The 24,251-nt window shown below is 36.4% G+C and overlaps 1 protein-coding gene across 1 annotated transcript in view; it reads right to left on the reverse strand.

The window, feature by feature from the left end:
* LDLRAD4 (low density lipoprotein receptor class A domain containing 4) overlaps positions 1 to 24,251 on the reverse strand; it is a 289,221-nt gene that overhangs the window by 19,761 nt on the left and 245,209 nt on the right. The window lies entirely within an intron of this gene.

Raw genomic sequence — 24,251 nt, forward strand, 5'->3', positions numbered from 1 at the left:
TAGAAACTGGAAGACTGTGAGTTCTAGTCCCTCCTTGGGCACAAAGCCAGCTGGGTGACCTTGCTCTCTCTCAGCCAATGTCAAACCACTTCTGAAAAACCGTGCCAAGAAAACTGAAGGGACTTGTCCAGGTATTCTGAGAATCTGACATGATTGAACAACAACAACAAAAATATATAATATTCCTGTTTTTAGGGCCTCAGAGAGTATAGATGTCAGATGAAGCACGCCCTGGAAAATACTGTAAGTGGTGGCATCAGGAACCACCATGGCAGGAAGGATGTCCAGGATGTGAAGACCCTGTGATGTGTGAATCCAGCCACCCTGGCACATGCCCCATACTCTTAGTGTACATCCATACATCTGACACAAGATGAGCCCTGAAACACATTTCTCCCATTCTCTCTCTCTTTCTGACACACACACACACATACATGCCTCCTCTATACAAATTTCTCCTACTTTCCACTTGATCATTCCTGGCTTCTGCTCAGCATTAATTTCCATCCTACTGGTCTTCAAACTCTGTAAATATCACATGAAAAAAAAGTTTTGGCAGTTGTGGGGAAGCAGAACTTTGTCTGTCTGTCTTTCCATGCCGTGGCCAGAGGTAAAAGGGAAGGGCAGCTGGAGCTTTGATGCTTTCCAGTCAGGCACGATTATAAAAACATGTTTTTACTTTTAAAAGTTTATAATATTTTAATTGGGTGTAGTAAGGGGCCTAGGCAAGTACCAAGGAATGTCTCAAGGGGTCCTGTCTGTAATGTCTTGCAAACATTACAGTTAACTCCAGGGCTAGGTAAACAAAGGAAGATGAGGGAACATGTTAAAAAGGAATAGAAAGAAATGTGACTGTTCCTCTTTTTATCATTTCAAATAATATTTTATTTTAGTTTCAATGCGATTAGGTGTAAACAGATGGCACCAGCTTGGAGATTAGAAACAGAAGTCAGAAGAAAAAAGTTTGGAGGAAGGATTTAAAATGAAAGTCAAGTATTTAGGCATATATATTAACTCAGCATTAAAGCTTTTTTAAAATGATATTATTAATAACTACTTGGAAAAGTAACATACATTTTTTAAAAAATCTTTCCAAGGCTTGACTAAATCTTCCTAAAAATCTGTGCTTGATCCAGACCATCCACACGGGTCCACCCACAGCCCATATACTTCCATTAAATGCCTCATCTGGTTGAGTCTATTATGCTCTGAAGAAAGAATAAACCCCATCTCTTCAAAAGCCATTTTAAGATTTAAGACTGAGATGTGTCCACATGGACATGGAAGATCAAGGTTTAAAATCCCACTTTATCCATGAAGAGCCTTCACTTCTAGAGCAAGTTACTTCATCTATAATCTCAGATACGAAAAAACTATCTACAGACTGTCAGAATTGACAAGATTTAATTTGTAAAGTAATTTGTGCTGAAAGTTCTAGCTATGCAAATGAGGGTAATAAGCATGCGCTCCTTGTCTATTTTCAGACTTCACAATCATGAGGATATATATGCCAGAATGGAATCATTTTGGAATAAGAGAATCTGTACAACACATTTGCCAGCCTGATTTCCTTGGAAGGTTATATATGGCAGCCTATGTCCTTGGAAAAACCCAACCAAGGAAGTGGGCACAAACAGTCAAAGACAGATGGAGAAGCAATCCATCTGAGAAGTGTTTGCTGTGTAGCCCAAAGATTTCAGACCCTAATTTCTTTATCAAGGGCAGTATAAATTAAATGTTTACAAAAACATTTGTTTAAAATAAACAAGTATAAACATTCTACTTCTATACAAGCCATTAGAATTGTGAAAACATACTGAGAACATTTTAGATTCTGAAGCTACAACACAGTTGCACATTATGTGTTCACTATTTCTTAAGAGTGATGTTTTGCCTTCCCAACATGAGTATTTTTTCTCTTTAGAAGTCTAAATAAATATACTGAAGAAACAGCATATACTGTATTTAAAAAAAACTTGTTACAGAGCATGATTTTCCTAAGGCACTAGCTCAAATTCTACCTTAGATTATGAAGAAAAGTTGCCACACATCTATCAGATAATTGCCACACAACTATCTTCCTACATAATGTGCCAAAAGATCCAACTCTCCAAATACAAAACACAGATTTCAGTGCTTTTAAAACAGGGCTGCAACATAGGATACATTTCCTTGTGGAACAAGTCTTGATCTATAAATCTAGTGTTCATTTGCCAGTGTACAGTGTATTCCCCAAGATACAAAGGAAACTCCACATACCACCTAGTTACCACATAATGGGAAACTATTCCATTTCAAAGCCATTATCCCAATATATGGATTATTTTTTGAAACATTTATGTATACCCTCATATGTTAAAAATTATCAATTTAATAGAAAAAACTGAAACTTCATATTGGAGTCAAAAACAAATGGGTAGCCTTAGATGCTACATCATTTTATAGAAGTACCTACAAGACATCCTGTTTTTTTCATGGAGAAAACACAGTATCAATGAAAGAATACATCACCAACTGAAAATATCAAACATTAAAGGGGTATTTCCCAGAAAAACAGTATCAGATCTTAAATTTTAGGAACAAGATAAAGGGAGGAATGAGAGAGGTCTATTTTTAAAAAATAAAATGGATCCTGAGGTTACACAGCTTAAATCACAAGAGATTAAAGGAGGAGGTACAACGTGTACCATTAACCAATGTCATGGATCAGACTGCCTTCCTCCCACTGGTGATTAATTTAGCAATCTGTCTTTTACCTATAATGCCTTCAAAGGTGATAGCATCTAGTAGACTTTCGTTGATTTCAGAAACTTAGAAGGACTGGCCCTGTTTAATACTTGGATGGAGAGTTCCAGGGCTATTGGATGGATGGGAAGTTAAAAACAAGGTAACAGAAGAAGGTAGTGGAAGCAGTTTCTACCACTTCCATAATACAACTGCATGGATGTAGTCATTTGAGTCAAGCTTGCCATTATCTACTTTTTCAAGGTTGACTTGAGGGAGTGTTAACTTTTTTATCTTCAATTTGTGACTAAAAACGATTTCATTCTAATAGAGAATAAATAAATATATACCTTTTTTTTCCTTCCTTTTGATTCCTTCTCCTCCACTCATGGATGGGAAAGGAGCATAAATAAATGGGGAAAAAAAGTATTTCCAAAGTACCCTTGAGGCACTAGAGATAAAACAACTGAAACCCAGTTTAGATTACGTAAGCAATACAAGACAAGCAATCTGTATATAACTTAAAGAAAGTAGAGTTTCTGATAAGCAAGATTTGTCTAGAATAATATTTTGTGAGGGGCGCATATTTCACTCACCAAACGTGGACTTTTTCTATCAGGGTTAGAAAGTATTGTTAACTGGCAAATAAGCATAGAGTTGATATCTTCAGAGAATCATGTTTTGTAAATGTTTCCTGTAGTATATCACCTCATTTTTTGAAACTAAACTTGTCTTTTAACAAATAGAAAACGCATTATGTATTAAGGTTTGTTATAGTTTCATACTCCATGTCTGGAATGTAAAATATTCACAGAAAATAATATGTTTATACTCTTTTATTTTAAATAAATGCCTTTTACAAAGTCAGTTTTAGTGCCCTTAATATAGGACATAAGGTCTGAAACATGTTGTTCTATACAGTTGTTTCTCAGTCGCACTAGGGATCACCTCTTCATATGTTTTTGATTTCCTTGGAGGAAGGGTGTGACAGAAATGTAATAAACAGATTAAAATGTGAGTAAGGCATTTCTCAGTGCAAATTAATACAGCATAATGGAGAAAAAAGGGTATGTATTAACAGGCCCATGATAACTGATTCAGGTTTTTTCACATGAGACAATCCCTAAAATGCCAGATAGGGTAAGAATCAAAATTCTGTGTAGGCAGCTGTAATGTTAAACATTACTTTATAGTTAGTTTCATTCAATTCAATTACTGGCTAATTCAGTCATTCAATTTCATTACAATCCTTACCCAGAATGGCACAAATGATTTCCTCCTTTTACAGGAATCACATATCTTTGTACTATGGTTACTTGGTGAGATGAGCTAATATCTTTGGCTATGCAAGACTTCCTACTGATGTAACAGGAAAAACCACACATGCCAAGCCAGTCAACAAAAAGACTGGAAATAAAACTATTAATTGAGCAGGTGCTTTTAGTACATAGCACTCCTTTTCTCTTTCTGTGATGTGGGTTCATCTGGAGTATGGATGTGTGTCAACTTGCGGAGGAGCATGCCTTAAGACAGAGGAACTGAACAACCAGGTGTGCCTTATAAGAACTCTTTGATCTACGGCCAGTTCTTCTGTAGTATTAAGCCTATGTCTGAGCTACAGCACATTAAAATGTAAGTGAGGGGATACTCTGATTGAACTATTCCATAATGCAAAGAACAAGAAAGAACGAAAATGCCAACACATAAAACTTACTGTGTGTGTCATGCAGATGAATATAGATTTATATTCCACCTTCATTTTGTACAATTTAATAATGCTCCTGCCTCCTATTTTCCCCCACAACAGCAGCCCTGTGAGGTGATTGGGCTGAGAGACTGGCCCAAAGTCACCCATAAAGCTTTCATGCCTAAAGGAGAACTAGAACTCATGGTCTCCCAGTATGACAATCTTTGTAAAACAATGCAGGTTTTGTAATTGTGTAATTACTAATTACTAATTTGTAATTAGTTCTGCACAACTCCATTAGGATTTCCAAGGGCCACTGAGGCTTATCAAAAATGATGTTTCTATCCTTCAGAATTTTCCTATCTGGTATATAGATCATGTGGTTGTCTGTGCAGCAATTTCAAAGGGCTCTAATAGTATCATTCAATCTGACATGTAGTTTTCAATGTGCTGTTGTTTGATTTAGGGAGAAGAGTATGGAAAAATATTAATTCATAAAAATCCAGCAGAATGTTTATTTGCATATTCAACATACAGGCTTACCACTTAAGTAAAAACAAGACCAAGTAGCGAAGCAATCCAAGATGTTGGCAATGTATTTTATGCAAACATTTCTGTACTCATCTATTTGATCTACAGTTGATTATGACTGAATATCAAGCATGAATCCTCTATTCCTATTTAAGAAGAAATGATAGTGCTTAGGATTTTCCTCCATTAACTACCAAAAGAAGGGCTCATTCTTTTCATTTCATTCAAGCAGTAGCTAAAAAGATGCATCAGGGATCTGCATTAAAAATCTGAGACAGCACCTCATTTATTATCCTTCCCTAGAAATATCACAGCTACAAGTGAATAACCAAAGACAGAATTAGCAGGGGTGCCACCATTCCAGCATCTCTGCTAATGCAAGTATCTTATTCTTCCTTGATATAAAAACTAAAAGCCATGTTGTTGAAATATATGTCACTAAACAAACCATTAGCAGCATTTTACTCACAAAAGGAATATTCACGTTGCTCCTAAAATTAGTCCCTTCGGGGCTACAGTGTAGCTCATAACTGGTAAAATATTCACTTGCCTGAACTGAATGGTTAGCGAGTCATTTGGCAGAGATGGTGAAAGAGAAACAGGATGCAGAGTACTAAGGAAGTGTAGAGAGAGTATGTGTTTCTAAGATGACTTGTTCTACAGGGAAATATCGTAATGATGCTGTAATGTTGGAACATCAGCTTTTGTGATTTTCCTGAAACAGTATTCACATGATGCTAGGACCTATTATTGCCCATGATAGAATAATGAATTTTAATGTTTTCTGTCCCATAATTATCTGTAAAATCCCCATAATTCTGCAAGTTTATGTAAACCCTAAACAGGATTCAGGACAGGCCAAAACAGCTCCTAGCAGCATATGTGTTTGTCAAGAATAGTTACTGAATACTGGGTATTTACAAATCATTACTCTCCATTCTCAGGGCAGACCCCTTTAGAAAAAAATGGTTTCTCCTCACTCATTATACTTATAAAAACCATAACAAATGCTTAACATTCATACATCCTGCCCTTCTTACAAAAAAAAATTCAGGGTAGACTTTTATTCCTCAAAAAATCTTTAAAAGTTAGCAACCAGCCCAATGAGCATCTCATGACTAATCAGAGATCTGAACTCCAATCTCTCCCATCTCTACTGAATATTCTAGACAACTTATTACAATGGCTTTTCATATCCTTATAACTGCATATTTAAAAACAAAAATCATAGCATGAGATAGTAATGCAGTGCTATCAGTTTTCCTACCAGTGAAATTTATTAGATCAGAAGTTGTTTGGGTCCATATAACAGTGATTTGCCAAGTCCATTTATTGCAACAAACAAGTATTTTAGTAGGATCCTTCTGTCTAGACTCAGTATATTAGCTACGTCAACATTGCTTCTAAAGGCAGAGTTAAGGGGGCTTTTAGGGTTTTCATTAATATTTTTAAAAAACCGAGTTGACTCACTCATTGCCAACTACCTTCTACTGAAGCTACCCTGACTTGTTAGGAAAGTGGAAAACACCTGCTGTTTTTAAAACTCCGCTGAACTTTGCCACAGTTAGAAACTAGACATTTCATGGTATTGTGAGCCAGCTAAAACCACACAACAACAGACACTTCCTGACTCACTCAGATGCAGAAAGTATGTACAGTTATTGCAGACAGCTCTGAGCCACCCCTGAGTGTTGGTTCCAACCACAAAGGAGAAGCAAGAATGCCATATGTCTGTCTGTGCAATACTTCATAATCCTGCTCTGGGTTTCATAGTATGTCTGGCTGAGAGAGACAAACATTTTTGTGCCATTTCCACTGCTGTTAACAAAAGCTTCAAAGTATTAAAATTATGTATGTAATTATAGTTAAATATGGCATGCATAAATATTACTCAAATATTAAACAGCCTTCCCAGTTTAGAATAATTGAAATAAAGTTTATTTATTTACAGTCATTATCTTCTTTAGAGAGTCTGGTGCTGTTGTGATTTTAGACTTGGTTTTAGACTTGAAACAGGGACACCCAAATCCTAAGCTCATACAGCAGTGTTTCTCAACCCCGGCCACTTGAAGGGGTGCGGACTTCAACTCCCAGAATTCTCCCAACCAGTCCACACAGTTTAAAGTTGTCAAGGTTGAGAAACACTGTCATAGAGGGTAACTTTCTCCCACTCCCACTCTGCCTCACCCAACCTACTTCACAGGATTGTTGTTATGAAAATACTAGGAAAGATCTTCATATATGCAATCTTGAGATCTCACAGAAAATGTGGGCTTTGGAAGCAATAAACATGTTACTCAGCAGAATATATGTTCTCAAATTTCCACTGACATCAGACAGTTTGTTAATACTCTGCATCTCTGTGTACAGTCTGGAAAAAAAACTGGATTATTTTTGATGGATGAAATAGAAACAACCTAATTACTGGAAGAACTGGAATGTATAAACTGTATAAAATTAAGTGGCCTTGGGCATAAGATAGATACAAGTAAGTTGCCTGAGGAAGGAAAAAAAGGTTCTGCAATGAGTGAAGGGCAGACGCTGGACACAGAAATAAACAGTGTGAACTGGATCCTGAAATAAAGAGGACTGAAGCAAGAATGCTCCATGTTAACAGCCTGGCATTTTAGAAAGCCTGCAGGGAGGATATGAATTGTGGAAGTTGTAAATAGCCAAGGTGAAGAAATAGACTACTAATGACCAGATCTTGTCATTTACAGTTGATGGCAAGCTACATCTATATTTTAAAAGAAGAGGAGGCCCCAGAGCAGCTACAACACTGCCATTTTCTGTTTCAAAAGCAAGAATGTAATTCTGCTTGAACCCTCATCAGACACATTGGGAATTGAAAGTACATGTTTATTAAAATTGAATAGCTGGAACTTTGAGATGACAAGTTCTGTTTTCCAGTGTTGCACTGGACATTTTGAGGCCTATTCAATGAGCAATAATTGAAATAATAACTTGAAAAGGTCAGAAACAGATCTTGTTATTACCCTATTCTTAACATTCATAACATTTAAGAGTATACTTTCCCAAGCCTGGCTTCTATGTAAAAACATTTCCAAAGGCTTTATGAGAAACATTTTCCACTGGTTTCACTTACTGGGAGAATGAAAAATTCCATCTCCTGTTTGAAACAATCTATTCTAATCACATGACTAAAGTTAAAAGAATTTAAACCTGGCAAGCTCCTAATCCTTAGTAAAAAGAGAGATTTTGTGCCAGGCTTAATAAATCTTCAAGGAAAAAAAAGTTTTCAGTTCTTAGCTTCAGCAGCTTGGTACAGGCCAGAACTCACTGTAAAAAAACCAAGTTCAACAATAGCACACTATTCCTCTTTGACAAAACTGTCTATGGGACACTAGACGCTCACAATTCCAGTCCTTTCTCCTCTTTTGATAAAAAGACTAAACAAATTTACCAGTGGATTAGCAAGTTTAGGGGAAAACAGCAGATATTTCTTTGCTATTCAAAAAGGTACAACTAGAACATCCTGATTATATTGCAGAGCCTGAAGAAGGGAGGGAGGGAGGGAATTTCCTTGTGAGTTTTTAACAATATTGTTATCTGGTTCTTATATGAAGCCATATGGTATCTGATCCAGAACCCGACTTCCTTGTTTTCATTAATTTTGCAGTATCTGGTGTTTTCCAACTATGGGATTCATTTCTTCTTTTTAAAAATTGTGAGATTTGCTCTCTCTTTTGTTTTGGAAGATAATGGAGAGGTTCCCTGGAAAAGAAAGGGCATGTGCATGACAATATCTGCCTAGTCTTCAGCCTCCCTGACCCAAATCTATGAGTCACAGCTTAGATCCAAAGGGGGCCTTTTTCAATCCATGGAAGGCTTCTGACCTAGCAAGCATTTCTGTTGGCAGAATTCACCAATTCCATCCTTCAATCCCAGGAAATCTACTCCAGAAGGCTGGATAACTTCTAAGCATAACTGGCAATTTTTTTCATCAGCCAGAAAATTCTGAGCAGAACTTCACCCATAGAGTTCTGCTTTCTTTTCACTGATACATTCAAGGATGTGCAGTGGGGAAAACCCATATTATTCCACACTGGTCATTTAAACTACTGCAATAAATTATGTCAGGATCCCCTTGAAGATTGTTCAGAAGCTCTATTAGTTCAAAAGCATCTGCTAGGGTAGTGATTGAGTTCATTCTGTTTCTGAGCTCAGTTTCAACTGCTCATGGTAACCTATAAAACCTACATATTTGGCTCCAAATATTTGATGAAGCACCTGCTTCGATAATAACCAACTCAACATTATCACTATATCTGGATGGCCTCTTCCAAGTGCTTCTGCTGAAATAAGGCAAATGACAAATAGCCAAAAGTGTTTCCCACTATCTGGAAACGTGTTCCCACAGAGGTTTTCCAATCACCTATAGTCACTTTTTTGCTAGACAACAATATTTTTTATTTCTGTCACCATTTATTCATTAAATTATTTACTATATTTCTATACTGCCATACTTCCCAAGGACTTAAACATCTATATGCTTTTTTGCTTTTATGTGATCTTTATTTTACTTACCTAATTTGTAAAGATTACTCTTAATCTCATTGCTGGGCTGATAACCTCTTGGGTAATACTGTACTATAGATTTCTAGCACATTGACTGATAATTTCTGTGAAAGCCAGGTCTTGTTTTTCATGGAAGTTCTTGGATCTGTTTGTACACAGCTGCCTGTCAGATTCCTTACTTTGGAATATGGTCTTTATACTATCAGGGACTACATCTTTCAATGAATTCTAACATTATTTATATTTCACTTTGGTAAACTGAGCTCCTTGTCACCTTTAACAAAATCATAGTAAGGCCTTTGGTTAAAAAGATATATTTGGCCCCACTGATATCCAAATCCCTCATTTAGTCAAGTTCATAGAGATGGGACTGATACTGTTTCTCAAAGAACTCTTAGAGAAACAAATTATCTGGATTTTTCCCAGTCTGAATTGAGACATCGGTGAATTTAAATAATCTGATGGATTATCTTTACCAGGAGAAACAGAGTGACTGTGACCCTTTTGATGCTCTCAAATCTCTCAAGTGACTTTTGATACCACTGAAATTATACCTCTTGCAAGTACTTTGAAGAGTTCAGGTCTGGAAGTGCCTCTGTGATGGTTTCATTGTTTCCCCTCTGGAAGCTATCAAATAGTTATATTAAGAGACATTTGTTTAAACTAATGTTTCTCAACCTTGGCAAACTGTGTGGACTTTCAACTCCCAGAATTCCCCAAACAGCATGCCTGATCTGAATATTCAAATCTTCCATGTAATCAGAATAACGTAAGAAATAATGGGAATGAATACATACAATCTGCATTATTCCACTGCGCTTTCCAAGTCTAAATGAGAGATTGGAGTCCACATCTTGTTGGGAGAAGGTAGCTGTTGAAGCTACTGAGCTATCATTCTTGTCTCCACTTTCCATCACATTAGGCTAATAATGTAGGGGATCATAATGTCTAGAGCTATAGTTAAACATAACAGCAAACATTAAGCTTTTTCCAGTCTCTCCTGGAATATAGTTGTTGGATTTCTCATTGTGCTAAGCTATGTTTGCTTGATTTTGGCTGCAGTATGTGAACTTAACCAATGTGGGTTTATTCAACAACCATGGTAAACAACAACAATTCTACAATGTAAGCATTTGGAGAATAAAGCGACATGATGAAAATGAAAGCAGAAGCAATAGCCTGAGGCAGTTCATACATTGGATTTTCTAAATAGTTTCATCTAGAACCTTAATATGGTTAGGTTAGGTTAGGTTAGGTTAGGTTAGGTTAGGTTAGGTTAGGTTAGGTTACAGAGCCTTAATATACTGTATGTACATTTTGACTTAACCCTTTTGGATAAATGATGTAGATTAATAGAAATAAAAGTAGCATTTGCTGATGGATGGATGGATGGATGGATGGATGGATGGATGGATGGAGCTTGTAGATTGCAATGCTCTGATTAAACATGCTGCTGATTGACAAACTGAGCTTTTTGGCTTGTCAGTAGAATTTTGACATTAGTAAATCAGTTAAGTGTTGTAAAAGAAAATTAACATATAGTAAATATTGCAGCCTTCACTTGCCTTGTATAAAGTTAAATACTGTTTTTAAACATTGGAGAATTTTTCTCCAATGTACTGGAGAAAACAGTAAAGCATTCTTTAACTAGTAGTTCAAAGGAAAAGGTTTTTCCTACATAACATGATTAATTATTGAGCAAGCATAATGAGATTCATTCTCTGAACTTGATAAAATTGGATCAACTAGAGATACAACTTTTCATACCCTGTTGTTGTTGTTTATAACAACATGAAATCACAGCTGCCAGTTTTTTAGCTGGTATTGGCCTTCATTTGCATCGAGTTCTTCCTAAGAACCTACGATGTCATAATGTATTGACGTAATATGTGTGCAGATCCAGGCAGTGTGGCCTTTTGTAATTGACAGGTGGAAATTTTGTCAATGCACAGATTTTCTAAGTGCCATCCAAGGCTTTTCTGGTATGGCATCCAGTGTGCCAATAACCACTGGGACCACCACAGCATGCTTATGCCATAATCTTTCAACTTTGATTTTCAGATCTTGATACTTTTGTGATCTCCAGTTCTTTGTCTTCTATTCTACTATCCCCTGGTACTGCCACATTAATTATCCACACTTTCTACCACAGTTTCTACTTTTCAACCACAGTTAAATCTGGTGTGTTATGTGCCAAGACTTTATCAGTTTGTATTCGGAAATTCCACAATATTTTAATCTGCTCATTTTATACTGCTTTTTCGATTATATGTTCCCACCAAATTTTCATTACTGGCAAATGATAATTTTTACAGATGTTCCATTGAATCACTTTGGTGACTGTGTTATGTCGTTTATAGTCAGTTTGTGCAATCTTGAACAAGCTGAGTATATGATCTACTGTTTCTTCTGCTTCTTTGGCACAATCTGCACTTTGAATCATTTGATGATTTTTCAATTCTGGCCTTGATTGCATTAGTTCAAATAGCTTGCTCTTGAGCAGCCAAAATCTAGCCTTCTGTTTCTTTTTTTAATGTTCCAGTTGTAAGTCATTGCCAGGTTTTATCTTTATCCACTTTCTCCTCAATCTTTTGTAAAAATTGACCATGTAATGCTTTTCCTTGCCAGCATTCTGTTTGTGTTTTTATTACATTATTTTGATATTCACATTTTGTTTCCTGTACATTCAGTAAGTTCCAATTTTTAACTTGCATCAGTGCTTTTTCTTGACTGTCTTTTACATAATCAGCCAATGCATGATTTTCTTCAACAGTTTGTTTGATTTGAAGTAAACCTCTGCCTCCATTTCTACCAGGCAGCTATAATCTATCAATATCACTATGGGGATGTTATGCATAGTGAATAGTCATGAATTTTCCTGTTTTTCAGTCCAAACTTCCCAGTTCAGCTTGTGTCCAGTTAATAATTCCAGCAGTGTATCATATAACAGGTATGGCCCAGATATTGATGGCTTTGATGGTGTTTCCATCATTCAATTTTGTCTTTAACAATTTTCTCACTCACATGTATTCTTTACTGATCACATTTTTAACTTGTCCATGCTTGATGTTATCCAACTGTAAAATGCCCAGATACTTGTAGGCTTCATCCTGATGGCTCCTGATGGTTTGGCCATTTGGCCTTTCAGTTCCATTACTGCTCATGATTTTACCCTGATTTATTGCTACTGTAGCATATTTATCTAGACTAAATTCCATTGTCACATCTGTGCTGCTGCTATTATTATTATTGTTATTATTGACAAACTGAAATCAAATCATTATTGTATATGACATGTTTGATTCAAATATCCATGAAAACAATAATAAACAGGGAAGTCCAACAGTGTCACCTGAAAAAAGTAAGATGTGATGCGGTGGCGCTGCGGGTTAAACCGCTGAGCTGCTGAGCTTGCCAACTGGAAGGTCGGCAGTTTGAATCCGTGTGACGGGGTGAGCTCCCGTTGATAGTCCAAGCTCCTGCCAATCTAGCAGTTCAAAAACATGCCAATGTGAGTAGATTAATAGGTACCACTTTGGCAGGCAGGTAACGGCGTTCCATTTAGTCATGCCGGCCACATGACCACGGAAGTGTCTACGGACAAACACCGGCTCTTCGGCTTTGAAACGGAGATGAGCACCGCCCCCTAGAGTCGGACACGACTGGACTTAATGTCAAGGGAAGCCTTTACCTTTACCTAACTTACTTGTAAATAGTCAATTTATGATGAATGACGAAAAGGATGCCAACTTGAATTGTCAGACATTCTGATCATTCAGATTTAAAATCAACAACTAGGACATACAGTATACCAAAAGCCAACATATAGCTCGCTATTTACATAAAAATTCCAACCATCATCCCTATCAGAAGAGAAATATCATCAAAACTCTTAGCGACTATGCCAGATATATTTGTGAGCCTGAAAGATTATCAGATGAGTTGAGACATCTTGATAGTGCTTTTCAGGCTAATATTCTACCAGGGAGATCCAGAGGGTGATGCGATCCAACAATAAAAATAACATTAAATAAACATCCAAGGCAAGCCACCCCTGGTGGAAAAGGTTTTTTTCCCTTACATTAAGAAGGTTACAAAATTGGAAAATTATTGGAGAAACACAATTTAAAAACATCTGCAAAATGATAAAGAAAATCCAAGAAATTATTCAGTCACCCGAGGATGACAGAAATCCACTTCATCATCAGGATTTGACTGCATCCTCTGCAGTTGTGGACAAGTATATATTGGAACCACAAAATATAATATTCATACCCAATTAAAGGAGCACAAAAGGCATTCCCAGCTAGAACAACCTGAAAAGTCAGCAGGAGTGGAACACACGCTTCTATGTAATGGACATATGATCCAATTTGAAGATACACAAGTACTGGCAATCACATCAAACCATTATGTGTGACTGCACAGAGAAGCTATTAAATTCATAAACATGCTAATGACTTTCACAAGAAGGAGAAGATTCTGAAGGTCAACAAAGCCTGGATCCCAACTTTACCCTGACATGGTCCAATTAGAGATTAGCTCAACTGGAAAGATCAGTCAGAAGCTGGATTACCTACTTACAAATACAAGAGCCCAGTTTGTCTCTGCTCAATTGCCCGTGAGCTGCCAAGAAGTACTCTACGGAACAGATCATTTTGCCTCTGAAAATGCCAGCCACAGCTGCTGGTGAAACATCAGGATACCATAAAATTAGATTGCAGCCGTTCAGTCTAGAAGCTGATTACCATCTGACTTTCTCCAGTAGTTTCATGTAGATGTTAAACAGAAGGGGAAGAACAGTTGCCTGTACCATCTCTCAACTTCTACCACCAATGACTACTACTATTCACCCAGAAAGGTGCCATAGTCGGTAGTATGAAAAGCTGCTGAGAGATCTAGAAGAACCCATTGTGGTGCACTTGCCCCACCTAGATCTCAACAGAAGTAATCTACCAGGAAAACCAATGCAGTTTCTGTCCAACACAGAAATTTGAATCCTAATTGAAAAGGCTCCAGGTGATCCGATTGCTCTGGGGTGCTCTGTTATTGGAACCCTGCTATTCTCTTTTTTTAATAGTAATTTTATTAAAAAATTACAACTGCAACAATACAAACTAATACAAACTAAAACAAATTAAAGAATAAAAAGAAAAAATAGAAGATGCAGAAAAGAAAAAAAATAGAAAATTATCCAGGTCACTCTCTTGGTTTGTTATTTGTATATCCCTTTTAATTATTAAGACATCAGCCAGTTTCTTTTGTATGTCTAGGGTAGCATCTTTTTCCATATCGTTCTTGTAGCCTGTCATTTTTAAATCCAGTTTCAGATTAGTCTGAATCTTGTCAGGTAAAATTGGTTTCTCTTCCATAACATTTTTTAAACACAGTCTACCTATTGAGACAGACACTCTTAAAATTAACTTCTGGGTCCATTGTTCAAAAATATCCTCCCTCTAGTGTCCAACCTTCCAAGTCCCAACTTATCATGTTTTTTTTAAAGAATTCAAAATAAAAGCATTTTCCCATGGGAAGGATTCTTATAATTAATCCCAAAATTAACCCTTAGTCCATTTGTAACTTTCCAGAATCAAAGTTCTAATCACCCTTTTGCTTTTTATTAAAAAAAAATTTTTTTTTAAGTTCTTAAACTTGTAGTTAAAACTGTTTTCACTAAGGATTGAAGGAAACTCACCTGGTGTTTTCAGACTTGTCAATCCAAAGGTTCCTAACAGTGGAAGAGCAGTTAATAGGCAATTTCCAAAAGTAATTAGAAAAGGAATTATGTGAACCCAATGTCCTTTTGAAGGCACCGACCATGGTTTAAGCAAAAAAATGGCTATTCCCTCCTCTCCCAGAGCTCTAAACCCACTGGGTCTTCTCGCAAGAAGCAACTGTCTGGAGCACTTGTGGGTGATCTCAAGTCCTCTTCTTGTTGGAGAGTAATTACGAAGAGCCAGTCTACTCACCAGCTCTTCATTCTGCCATGTATCTGTTCAATCAGGCAAACCAGGGTAATGTTATTTAGTGATGCACAAGAATAAGTAGATGATCATTGTGGAGAGCTTAATTTAAGATCTAGTTTCAAATCATATTACAATTTATCTTTTCCTTATGAGTGGAACCATATCACAAGTATATAAGCCTTATTCATAGTATACCTCTTAAAATGTAATATATTTGACCTTGGAGCATGATACCTTGGCTATCATCCCAATCTTTTAAGAAGTGTTAATCTTAATACTGTACTACTGTACTTTCAGAGCTTAATAACTTCATGAAAAAAGTCACAAACTGTTGCCTAACATTTTCCTTTCTATTTATGGTAGTTCTTAAAGGTAGTTCGTCTCTTTTTATCATAGCTTATTTTGTAAGGGTCTCTTCACAACATAAAACACACACTGAACAGCTGCTATCCTTTTAGGTATAATTTAAATTACTGGTTTTAACCTCTAGAGTGCATAGTTGAGGTTAGATTGTAGACAATCTTTAGCCATCTTTGTAAAAGCATGTGACTGCATATGTACCCAAACTGTCCACAAACCCATCACACAAACAATTCTGATACTTTCACAGACCTATCTATGGACACTCACTTGTACATGTTTTCTTTCCCTTATACACATAAAGGAATAAACAAAAGCCTACCCGCAAACACCTACTAATGACATTACAACATTATTAGTACCAATGGTGTAAGAGATGGGATTTCAGGTTCCTCAGATGCAAGGAAAGTGGTAAGTTTGAAGAAAAGGCCTTGCATCTTCTGGGCAAGAGGATATTCTGCTAAGTAATACACTAGACTGCAGCCACTTACTATTTAAAAAAAATTGTAAGAACATCTATGGGCTTTATTACACCCTTCTGCAAATAAGGTTATATTAGAGACTGATGCTTTGCTTTGCAACAATCCAGCTTCCCATTTATTTATTAAATCAAACCATCTAAAATTTAAAAGATAAATGTTAAAGTTAAAGTTAAAGTTAAAAAGTGAAAGGCACATTGCTGCTGTTAGACGTTACTGTCCATACTGTACCTGTACATGGATTGGAAGCTGAAAATTATAATTTTCCCCTACTCCAAAATGTTGCCTTTTAAACATCTACTACTGTAGAGAAAAATGCAAACTGATAAAAAAAACCAAACCAAACCAAACCACAGACACAGACACATTGAAAGACCTATTCCAACATTTATTGCCTATAAAAAGTTCAAATCTATTTTTCTCACAGAGCTTCTGACTGCAGTCTCAAGCACATACCTAAATTTTCTAGCAGGAAATTCTCCTGTAGGTATTTGTCTTGGAAAGGAGGCAGACAGTAGTAGAAGTTTTCCCCATAGCACTATAAAACATGGCATGATGGGAAAAAACAAAATGATGCGCACAAACTCCAAATTGCTCCCAATGAAACACCTACAATTTAATAGGCTACCTTCTTGAGCCATCATTTTTATTGTGGGGGTGATTCATGTTCTTATAATTGCAATCAGACAGACACTGTGATATTCAAGTACACATTATTTATATAAAAATAGGAATTTTAAATGCTAATTGTCAAGGCTTCCCCCACCTGGATGCAGCAATAAATCACAGATTTTTTGACACTTTGCATCTTAGCTCAGCTCCTTGAACGAACTAGGCAGAAGCCTCCCAGATATGGCTCAAGTAGCAATAACTTTATGTATGTATGTATGTATGTATGTATGTATGTATGTATGTATGTTCATACAGTATAATCTCCCACTGTGAAAGTGAGATGTGGCAAAGGACTCTTCTGCCTGCCATGCTTCTTTCTCCTGCTATTCCCATCAATTAGCAAGCTATGGTGTTTGATGGCCTTGAAACAGAAATTGTGGTGTTTTTATATACCTGCCATCTCTAGCCTAAGAACAGCTGGTTCCCACCTCCCCCTAATACACTGGGGAAAAGAAAAGTTAACCTGAATGATTTAAATGATTTAATGATTTGATAAGTTCCTTAGTAGCAAAAATTAACCTCTCTTAAAACTGATCTTTAAAACTCCTTTGGACTGGAGCTCAAGGTGGCCTACACCCTCCTATTTGTCCTTGACTGCTATTTAAGTTCTGATTTCTATATGCGGTCAGTCCTTCGCCTCCTGAAGCTTGGAAGTGGTGATGCTTCTCCCCTCCATAATCTGCACATGGTTTCATGGGAACTGGATGAATTGTTTAGATTTGATGAGGGACAGAGTTTTCCGGCATTAACATGGTTAATGTTAACCATATTAACTGTTAGCAGTGTCTTAACTGGTGAGGCACAACTGTGCTCTTTTACTACTATGTGTAACAGACCAGTGGTCTGACTTACTTTATTTCAAAAGCAGTTTATAATATGGCATGGGGACTCCCCTACTGAAAGTTGAAAGGATAGTAAAAAGAAATCCAAATGGACAAACACTTAGGCTTACCTATTTGGATACTGACTTCAGTTTCTGTATGGAGAAAATCTCCGCAGCTGAATTTGCACATTTGAGTTGGCTGCTAATGTGACTTTCAGTGCTTCAATATAACCAACAAAGCTATGTTGTGGCCTGGAGGAGTCGATAAACACATTTCTCTCAATAATTTGATTTATTTTATTAGGATGAAATGAACCCCATATTACATAATGTTTTTATTTGATTTATATCCTGCCTTTTGGACAGGAGCTCAAGGTGGCATACACCCTCCTATTTGTCCTTGACTGCCATTTAACTTTTAATTTCTATGTGTGGCCAATCCTTTGTCTCTCCTCAGCCCTTCGTCACCTGTCTGTTGTAGTCCGTCAGTCCTCAGAAATGGGTCCCAGTAACTTCTGTTTTCAGTACAGACTTGGTAGTACAATAAATGATAAGCATTAAGTATGCTAAGTAAATGATAAGCATTAAGTATGTTTTTCTGCCTGGAAATAAACCTTTGGCACCTATATTTTGTAAATCCAAGGCAAAACTGGGACTTGTTCTAAAGAGATAGGTTTGAAATATTGCCCTGCTAAAGAGAAATCCCACAATGAACAACACAATATCCCTACTAAGCAGGGAAACTCTCCTTTATAACATTGTAGATATGTATTCATTATAGAAATGAGGGTGTAAAGAAATTCATATCCCACTAGAACCAGTTTCTTCGACATCCTAAAATCATGTCTTTTGTGATAGTTTAAAATAGATATACCATATCTGGGCTGCAAAAATCCAGGCAATCACTATACAGAAAAGTCTATCACTTTGTTCCCATCTAGTGACTGGCCAGATTTTTTGCAACCCAGATATGGTATGCCTAATTTAAAAGCAACATTCCCATTGGACATGGAAATTATAGCCTAACACATTGGGGAGGCACCTGACTGGAGACTGTTCATAATTGAGTATCAAAAACTGTTAAGATTTCAGATAACTTTGTCAGATTAATATATATTATATCATAATCAAGTTCTTAACTTCTATGGTACTACAAAATAATTTTTATTTTTGTTGAAAGAGGCTAACAAGTTTCCCCCTCTATAAACTGTTCCATCACATAGTCTGGTGAGTTTAGCCATCCATTCTGATTTGCTCATTTAAAAAAATAAATAGCAATGACTCTGCAAGTTGTGCTGAGCTAAATATTGCCCAGTGTCAAAACTGAGCTCCTTTAATTGTGATGGGCAGCAAAAGAAGTGAGGGGAAAAGGAAGAAAAAAAATACAAACCTATTTGTAGAGTTCAGTCTGTAACTTATAACCCTGCCTTGTCAGCATTCCTTTTTCTTCTGTCTGAAGCAATTAAAATTTAATCCTAAAAGCACTTTAGAAGGCTATCTTATTTAAAAGACAAAACAAAGGGTGGCTGGCAGTTATTTGTCACCAAAGGTAAACAGATTTATGCAGCTTACATTGTATGCTCTGGGATAAAGCATGTCAGTAAAAGATGTGTTTGCAATATATTAGAAATTAGTCTTAATAACAAACTCCAGCTCTCTGCTCCAGGAAAGCTGATGCACTGGCTAGACAGGTACATATTAGGTGCTCAGGCTGTCTGGATGGTATGGAAATCACACTGTATGCATTTGACCATTGTCAATGGGGCAAGACGGGTACGGAGCTCATTCTTATTCTAAGCCAGGAAGAGGACCTTGTGTGCATTAGCCTTTTTGCTGAAAGGCTGCCATATTTGTCAATTCAAACATACGTCCCGATAAGCTCTTTCCCCGTTATCTAATATTTCACCAGGCAGTGGAACCAAAGGATAAGCAGCACCTAATAACCTATGTGGGCAGGAAATCTTGAATGCTGTCAAGCTCAGCATAAAAGCTCAAAATGCTGGGAACAAGAAGTTCACAGCAGGCATTTATTTCATTCTGAAGGAAAAAGTTCAATTACTTATTGGGAAGAAACCTTTCTAGAGATCAGAACAAATAGTTATAACATACAGTGAACCAGAAGACAAATAAGTAAAGGTTTTTACTGGAGCTCTGCATGCATTCCCCACCTGATCATAGGCACTACTCAGTTACAAATGAAAATGGGCAGAACGAAAGTGAAAAGCACTTTTTATCATTGAAAAGCAAGTGAAATCAAAGCAATAAAATGAATAAAGAACCTTATTCCAAGCAGTTAAATCCATTTGGTCTAGCCAGTTTGGTCTAGTGGTGAAGGCAACGGGCTAGAAACCAGGAGACTGAGAGTTCTAGTCCTGCCTTAGGCATGAAAGCCAGCTGTGTGACCTTGTCCCTCTCTCTCAGTCCCTCTCTCTCAGCCCAGCTCACCTCACAGGGTTGTTGTTGTGGGGAAAATAGGAGAAGGAAGGAGTATTAGGTATGTTCGCCGCCTTGAGTTATTTATGAAAATAATAAAGGCGGGATAGAAAATAAAGTTAAGTTAAGTTAAGTTAAGTTAAGTTAAGTTAAGTTAAGTTAAGTTAAGTTAAGTTTAATTTAATAAATTCAGCTAAAAAGTGAAAGCTTGGCTTACATGGCTACTTTGTTTTCTATAGGCAAGCTCTAACAAAGCCACTGAATCAGTTGTACTGGCCGACTTGGGTCTACTGCAAGACTTTGCAACTATAATTAAGTTTAAAAACTATTAGTATTAGTAGTGCTAATAGTGTTTGGACATGTATTCATGTAAATGAGTGTAAGATGCAACTTTGCAGGTTGTTAAAAAAACATAAACAAGCAAACCAAAAAAAAAATTAAAAATCCCCAGAATGTTACGAATGCTGTTGCACTCTGTCCTGGGAACTGCTCTCCTCTATTCTGCACAATATCCATACAAATTTGTATCTATGACAGCTTGCGAGCTCAGCAAACTGTTTCACCCAAAGAATGCAATTTCCCAAATTAAAGTCAATGTGCTTTTCAGGCGAGAGAACAGTATAAATAAATTTTAAAAAATAATGAAAGAGCTCAAGAATTAGCAAAATATAGGGAAACTTCAGGAAATGACATGAATGCAAATCAAAAGCCCAGATCTATTCTCTAAATTACTGAGTTATTCTTATCCTGTTTTTCCAAAATAAAAGATACAGAATCAGTAACCCCATTCCATAACAGTTCAAATATCTGGCCCCTTATAATGTTTTGACTGGTGGGAGGAGAGACTTAAAGTATTAATGGTGGAAAGGGTAATACTATTTATGTATCATCATCACCATCACAGCATTCACACATTAATAGAAGGTTCAAGGAAATCAAAGTCTATAATTTAGGCTTTATAATTTGTACAATTTTCCAGAACCTAATTTTTAAAGTGTTGTAACATTTTATTTCTTTGGCTTTTATTTCTTTCTTTGCATGCTGCAATTAATAGACAAACTCTATATTTGTATGAAATAATGAACTAACTACACCATTTATTTCTTCTCTGAAGGCAGTAGCACAAATAAGTTAGATCATGGAACAAAACATGAAACAGAATCCTTTCAGTAGTTTATTTGGCTCCAGAAAATGGAAGAACCCTCCAATTTCATTGCATAATGAATTTCTTAAATCCCAAAGAGCCTGAAGTACAGCAGAAGAGCAGCTCTACAAAAAGTAGTTGGAGACCTCTAAGCACTCTCAAATATATAAAAATGCAGACATTCATCCAATCTTCATTTCCATAAATTCAATTATCCTTCAGAAGTCCAGTTAGGAGAGTCTGAGACAAGTTTCGCCTTGACTAGTGTGATAAGTGGGTACGTTGGGTTACACACAGCTTATTCATGTAACTATTATGTGAATTATGGCATAATAAAGGTATTAAAACAAGATATAGAAAAGCCAGCTATATAGACTGAATACTACACAAGGATTCTGCATTTTTTTCAGAATGCTTAAAGGCAACTGAACCAGCTTATAAGCCTGAAAAATCATTCATTCATTCATTCATTCATTCATTCATACATACATACATACATACATACATACATACATACATACATACATACCAAGCTTCCCATTAACCTAAAAGTTGAAGCTTCTTTAAACTAGGGCAATATGCCCAGCTGTATTGCAACACCTAGAGAACCTTGGCTAGAAAGCTAAACAGGATCAGCCTTATTAGTACTTGGATGTAGGACCATCAGGAAAGTCAAGGACTATGCAGTAGGTAGGGAAGTCAAAACAACATTCCAGAAGAAGGCATCTTCCTGATCAAGTTCATGGAGTCACCAAGAGCTGGGCTCAGCTCAAGGTGATTGTACTTATTTAAGGAAAATATATGCAGCCATCATAAGTTAGAAAAGGTTTTGTGAATAGGTTTTCTGGATTGGGATGATGATGATGATTTTCCTGGATTTAGCACTCAATTTAGAAGGGCTTGACTGATGAGATACTGTCTGGGGGGAAATGTTTGACAGTTCAGGTAAAGTGCCATCACACTGAGAATTTTCAGAGTATGGTTTTAAAAAATGGCATTTTTCCTGGGTAGCTGAGTATATTTTCAAGCATAGTCCTGGTGACAACCATTTCCTGCTATTACTTTGGAAGAATGCCTATGAGGCCCACATAGGGACTAGAAGCATTTTCAGAAATAAAGTTGATGCTGAAGACATAGGAGCTTTATTTTTCAGCATACCACCTTCCCATTTGTTTTAAATAAAATAATCTAAAAATATAAGGGCAGAGTTCTTGGTGAGCACCAAAGCAGATTCCATAACCTTTCTCAAAAGTGACAAAATGTGTATCTACCAATAACAAATGCTTAAAGGAAAATTAAAATACTGATACCATCCTGGAATAGTAGTGCTCAGATTGTGTTCAAGGTTCACTGCAAACTATATCAAAGAGAAAATCACCTTGATTTTTTATATTGTTAACCACAGACATGTCTCCTTGCAAGTAATTTCCAAGAATTTCATATTTTACTGAAAGAAATGGAGTAGAATGGGATGAAGAAGATACGGATAAAGAAGTAGACAAGGTATACAGAATTAAGAAAAGATATGCAAAATTAAGAAAAGTACCAAAAGATATACTTGTGCACTTTGTCAGGAAGTCAAGAGACCAGGTTCCACAACAACATTTCAAGACCTGTTGGTACAGGAACATAGAAAACTTAAGATGAAGTCTAGAGAACAATTGACTGCAGAGGATATAATTTTCAATGGTTTTCATATGCACAATTAAGAGAAAGATTTAATATAAATAAAAAGGTAACTGGAATTGAACAACATAGGATGGAATTTGAAACTGAACTATGTACAAATGATGCATAGTTCAGTTCACATGATTACAAAAATGTGTAAATTTTGTTGAGATTTGAAATGGAAGAAGAACAAATTAAAGATTGTATGATAAAATGGGCTAAGAACTTTGGTTATAACATACAGATGGATCAATGGGAAGGAATGTGGGTAAAAGGACTGAAATTTACATTGTGTTATAATTTAAGAGAGAATTTTATAGAAATGGTGTACCATTGGTATATGACACCAGAGAAACTATCTAAAGGTACATCTGGTCAATGTTGTAAATATTAAAAACATGAAGGGACATTTTACCATGCATGGTGGCCTTCTGAAAAAGCAAATCTCAATACTGAAATATGCACAATGAAGGAATGGATTGTAGAGATGGCAGAATTAGCAAAACTGACCTGTCTGGTCAGGAATAAAACAGTCTTTATAAAAGACTGGAAACCTTTTATGGACTTTTGCTGAAAATGGAAAAAAATGAAATGGTGATTTCTGGATTTGCTGATTGAAGAAAGGGTTGAATAGATAGAAAGAATCTCTGCAATGTAATCTTAAAGAGGGAAGAGGGTCAATTTGTTTGTAACTGCTGCAAAGAAGATCGGAAGTCACTTCTTTAATTTTCTTCTTCTTTTCTTTCTCTAATTGTATTGGTTTGCACTCTTTCTTTTAACTTTTTTCTTCTTTCTAGCTTTTCTTTATATATTTTCACATTTATCTTTTGCCTATGCAAAAATCTTCAATAAATATTATACAGTATATTTATACACACACACACACACACACACACACAAAGAAAGACAGCCTAACAGAGACAGATTTGAGTTTAAATCTGTAAACCAAAAGCAAAGGGGTAGGAGGTTTGGTATATCTTGTACTGAATACTCCTAGGTGGAAGCACTAGTTAGCCTTCTCAGTTGTACATAAATTCAAACTGTGACCTTCTTCCAAACAGGAAACCAAATCTGGATAAGAGACACATCTTTGGGAAAAGAAGGGGAAGTATAACAACATGTTACCTTGTTTCCCTTCATTTCATTTCTCTCACTTACTTATTAGTAGAAGATTGTGGCCCAACAGTTAATAGGTTGGCTCATCATCCTTGTAGAAACATTTAAT

The sequence above is a fragment of the Candoia aspera genome, chromosome 3 (genome assembly GCF_035149785.1).
Source record: "Candoia aspera isolate rCanAsp1 chromosome 3, rCanAsp1.hap2, whole genome shotgun sequence".
Taxonomy (NCBI): domain Eukaryota; kingdom Metazoa; phylum Chordata; class Lepidosauria; order Squamata; family Boidae; genus Candoia; species Candoia aspera.